Genomic DNA, 5,813 nt, shown 5'->3' on the forward strand with positions numbered 1-5,813 from the left:
AGAGACATTACTTTGCCAACAGAGGTCCGTCTGGTCAAGGCTATGGTTTTCCCAGTGGTCATGTATGGATGTGAGAGTTGGACTGTGAAGAAAGCTGAGCACCGAAGAATTGATGCTTTTGAACTGTGGTGTTGGAGAAGACTCTTGAGAGTCCCTTGGACTGCAAGGAGATCCAACCAGTCCATCCTAAAGGAGATCAGTCCTGGGTGTTCATTGGAAGGACTGATGCTGAAGCTGAAACTCCAATACTTTGGCCACCTCATGCGAAGAGTTGACTCATTGGAAAAGACCCTGATGCTGGGAGGGATAGGGGGCAGGAGGAGAAGGGGACGATAGAGGATGAGATGGTTGGATGGCATCACTGACTCGATGGACATGAGTTTGAGTAAACTCCGGGAGTTGGTGATGGACAGGGAGGCCTGGCGTGCTGTGATTCATGGGGTCGCAAAGAGTCGGACACGACTGAGCGACTGAACTGAACTGAACTGAACTGAAGAGGGTTTGATTAAACAGACTATTTTTCTGAAATGTGCAACAATCTGCCTGCAATGCTGGAGACCTGCGTTCAATTCCTGGGTTGGGAAGATCCCCTGGAGAAGAAAATGGCAACTCACTCCAGTAATCTTGCCTGGAGAATCCCATGGACAGAGGAGCCCGACAGGCTACAGTCCATAGGGTCGCAAGAGTCGGACATGACTTAGTGTTATCTTTTTCTTTCTTTCAAGAGGGTTTGATTAAACAGGCTATTTATCTGGAATGTGCATGTGTCATTGCTCTCTGTCCTGTGACCATTCAAACAATAACATACAATGGTTCATTATGTTTGTAAACAATATTCAATTTCAGCTAAAAGTTGCTTGACTGTGTTAAGGATGCTGACATCCATTGTTCAGTTCAGTCGCTCAGTCACATCCGACTCTTTGCGACCCCATGAACTGCAGCACGCCAGGCCTCCCCGTCCATCACCAACTCCTGGAGTTTACCCAAACTCGTGTCCACTGAGTCGGTGATGCCATCCAACCATTTCATCCTGTCATGCCCTTCTCTTTCCACCTTCAATCTTTCCCAGCATCAGGGTCTTTTCAAATGAGTCAGTTCTTCACATCAGGTGGCCAAAGTATCTATAGCTGACTCCCAAAACACCCCAAAATTAAAAAACAGCAAATGCATGAAACCACTTATGTTGTGAGCAAGGTGGATTAGTCCTAAGTTCATCGTGATGTCTTATTTAAGGGGAAACAGTAGATGATTTTACGTGAGATGGCCCTGAAGTAAGGACCAGGTATCACATACAGTTCATTTATAGAAATCCGCATGGAGCCTGGGCCAGAAATTAAGAGGCGTATTTTGGGGCAAATGGATACTTTTTCATATCTTCATAATTAAGCTCTGATTATCAGCAATGATAAGCATGTTGACCAACAGATGATTTGACTTAATATGTTATATATGATAAATACACATAGCTATCATATAGCATTAATGACTTCAATGACCCCGGTAAAAATGAATACCAATTGGAATCTAAAGTGGATTGAACTGTTTAATGTGTTGTGTAATATCAACTGGCTGATATACATGCTTATACACATTAGATAGTTCATGATTTTACATATAATAAATATTTAAACAAAAAGTACCATGGTTTATTAAAGTACTATAATTATATTTCATGGCTGCAATCACCATGTGCAGTGATTTTGGAGCCCAAAAAAATAAAGTCTGACACTGTTTCGCCATCTATTTCCCATGAAGTGATGGGACCAGATGCCATGATCTTAGTTTTCTGCATGTTGAGCTTTAAGCCAAATTTTTCACTCTCCTCTTTCACCTTCATGGAGAGGCTTTTTAGTTCCTCTTCATTTTCTGCCATAAGGCTGGTGTCATCTGCATATCTGAGGTTATTGATATTTCTCCTGGCAATCTTGATTCCAGCTTGAGCTTCTTCCAGCACAGCGTTTCTCATGATGTACTCTGCATATAAGTTAAATAAGCAGGGTGACAATATACAGCCTTGATGTACTCCTTTTCCTATTTGGAACCAGTCTGTTGTTCCATGTCCAGTTCTAACTGTTGTTTCCTGACCTGCATACAGGTTTCTCAAGAGGCAGGTCAAGTGGTCTGGTATTCCCATCTCCTTCAGAATTTTCCACAGTTTATTGTGATCCACACAGTCAAAGGCTTTGGCATAGTCAATAAAGCAGAAATAGATGTTTTCATGAAATTAAAAGACGGTTACTCCTTGGAAGGAAAGTTATGACCAACCTAGACAGCATATTAAAAAGCAGAGACATTACTTTGCCGACAAAGGTCCATCTGGTCAAGGCTATGGTTTTCCCAGTGGTCATGTATGGATGTGAGAGTTGGACTGTGAAGAAAGCTGAGCACGGAAGAATTGATGCTTTTGAACTGTGGTGTTGGGAAGACTCTTGAGAGTCCCTTGGACTGCAAGGAGATCCAACCAGTCCATCCTAAAGGAGATCAGTCCTGGGTGTTCATTGGAAGGACTGATGCTGAAGCTGAAACTCCAATACTTTGGCCACCTCATGCGAAGAGTTGACTCATTGGAAAAGACCCTGATGCTGGGAGGGATTGGGGACAGGAGGAGGAGGGGACGAGAGAGGATGAGATGGCTGGATGGCATCACCGACTCGATGGACATGAGTTTGGGTGAACTCCGGGAGTTGGTGATAGACAGGGAGGCCTGGCGTGCTGTGATTCATGGGGTCGCAAAGAGTCGGACACGACTGAGCGACTGAACTGAACTGAACTGATACTTATATATGTAGAAGGGCATATAATTCTCCAAGCAAACAGTACTATTTGCTTTTATGACATCAATTTTGAATGCTTGTGTGCCACTTAATGACAGTGTTTATATCCTGTAAGCAAATTGTTCGGGAAATAGTTTAAGCTGAATTTCAATTTTCTGTGCTGATGGGAGAGTTAGAGCACCTTCCCTGAGTCTTAAGGGGACATTTTACTCTCAGTTTCTGACAAAGTCTCTTACACTTTAGCGGGTTACTTTTAACAATGCTTATTAGTGCTATAACTACAAAGATTACAAAAAAATATAGAACAGATGCTAGATCTCCAGTGATAATATATCGGTGATCAATGGAATCTCTTCCAATTCATGTGTGTTAATAGGTCCACTACTGGGAATCAAAAAAAAAAAAAAATTAGCTAAGAGGTATCAATGTTACTCCTTATTGTTTTGATATACAAACTACTGGGACAATTGCCAAAATAACAGTTGGGAACATTAGGGATAATACACCCATTTAGTGTGGATAGATCACAGAACAGCATATGCAAATTACAAGTATTATCTCAGTTTGATGTGAAGGGGGAGTGTTGAAGGAGTTAGCTAGCATATAATTTTCTGGGTCTCCTAGAGGGTCAGATGAGAATACTATTAGAATTATTAAGACTAATAATAAGAACAAAGCAACCAAGGAATCCTCAACTTTGTAGTTCGGATGAAATGAGATTTTGCTAGAACTGGATGAGATCCCTGTTGGATTACTAGACTCTGTTTCATGAAAGATTAGTAGTTAATCGACTGCTAAAACTGCAATTAAAAAAAAAAAAATGGGAAGATAAAATGGAAGGCAAAGAATCCAATGAGGACCAGAATCCTCCTGTGATCCTTTTGAATAACTTAATGTCAATGGGAAGAATGGCTAAAACAAAACTTGACAAACCTGTTTCTCCTCAAAGGGACATTTAGACTCATTGCAACAGGTAACACACAAACACTACAGCTATTAAAGAAACAGTAAGCTGGTTCTAATGTTCATAATTCTAATACAGTGTAAAATCCACATACAGGCTTCTTGCTGCATGAATAAAGAAACAAAGAACATGGAACCTCCATTTCCATGTAAGTAACAAATAATCCATAGATTGTTCACATATTGGTACATGTGACTTGTACTTCATGTACAATGTATTGCTAGAAATAAATATGTTGTGATTTCATTTGCAAAAGTAAACAAATACAAAGCGAACAATGGGAATTTCATAATGATATTTGATGGGGACGGTAGATCAATAAATGCACTGTTAACAATTATGATTAACATCTTGAATTTTCAAATGTTCATCATTACTGTTCTTACAGTCAAAACACAATGATGATTTTTCCTTTCATTGCCATGTTTCAATTCCAAGTAAGAATATTGATGACATTCATTGTATTGTTAGTTTTATAAAGTTTTTCAAAAATTTTCGTAAATTTGTAGTAGGTTTGGATTTATTAACATGGTAGAATTGTTTGTGTTATCCTAATGAATTTGGATGAGTGATCTTGGGGATTAATTTTTTTTTAATATATAGGGTAACTGTTAGTAGTTTTTGGTAATGCAAAAGCTATGGCTACTAAGCATGATGCTGAGGTTTGAGTTAAAAATCGTCTTGGGTATATTCCCTTTCTATAATGATGGAAATACAGATTAAAGTCACAATGCAATGTCTGTTCACATTCACTAAACAACTAGAACCAAGATCAAATATTAACAGCAATGTAGGAAGTCGGAAACCACACGCTTTGCTTGTGGATATGGAAAATAGCAGACTATATGCATAGTAGTTTGGTATTTCCTCAGAAAGATAAAAATACACTTACTGTTTATTTCACCAATTGTCTATTTCTCTGCTCTTGGATACACATGTCAATAACTGAAAACAGCTGTTCAAACAACAACTGGTACACAACTATTCCTAGCAACATTATTCACAATAGCCCAAAGGTAGATGAAAGGTTGTTGCTGAGCTGTGAACAATGCCAGGATTCTTGGCCTCCAGAGAGGAATTCAATCCTGGGCCAGTGACGAGGCTTGATCGCTCAGAGTTTTTGTGTAATACAGTTTTATTAAAGTACAAAAGAGATAGAGAAAGCTTCTGACACAGACATCAGAAAGGGGCAGAAAGAGTGCCCCCTGCTAGTCTTTAGCCAGGTGATACACAGCTACTAGCAGGCTGCGGATTAGAGGAAGGCAATGTCTCAAAACGCAGAGGCTGGCACCAGGCCTCTCACCCACATATAACACTGGCCCAAGGTGAGCTGTCCTGGCCATAAACAATCAACATGAATCCTGAAGAAAGACAGGCTTCCAAGCAAAAACATAGTCTCATTGACATAGCTTAAGAGAACATTTGCATGCGTAAAACACACTGGTTTGTCAAGTCAGTACTGAGTCTTAGGCGGAACTGACTTGAAGAAAGACAGAGTCTAGGGTAAATAATAGTTCATTAACATAGCTTAAGAAAAACATTTCCATAAGAAAAATGCATTGGTTAGCTCAAGGTTTGAGAAAAGTTAAGTTCAGGCGGAACCAGGGGCCATCATGGCAACACAGAATTTTAAAGAAACCTCTTTTTAAATTTGCATTTTACATTTACATTTAAAGTCGCTCAGTCGTGTCCGATTCTTTGTGACCCCATGGACTATACAGTCCATGGAATTCTCCAAGCCAGAATACTGGAGTGGGTAGCCTTTCCCTTCTCCAGGGGATCTTCCCAACCCAGGAATTGAACCGGGGTCTCCCGCATTGCAGGGGGATTCTTTACTAACTGAGCCATCAGGGAAGCCAAATATCTGACACTTGTAGTTTATTTCCTCCATTTGGCGACCCCTAGGCCTTCCTACCTGTTACCCTCTCGTTCCCCCCTTTTCTTTTAGGAGAATTATGTTGCCTAAGGAAAGGGGCATCATCTCTAAATTGGTGAGGCAACATATCCTCCTAACCCTCATATTGAGGGTCTTTGATCCAGGGGCCCCAAGTAGTAGTTGGAGGAGTGCCAGGAGT

This window comes from Cervus elaphus, chromosome 8, assembly GCF_910594005.1.
Source record: "Cervus elaphus chromosome 8, mCerEla1.1, whole genome shotgun sequence".
NCBI classification, from domain to species: Eukaryota; Metazoa; Chordata; class Mammalia; order Artiodactyla; family Cervidae; genus Cervus; species Cervus elaphus.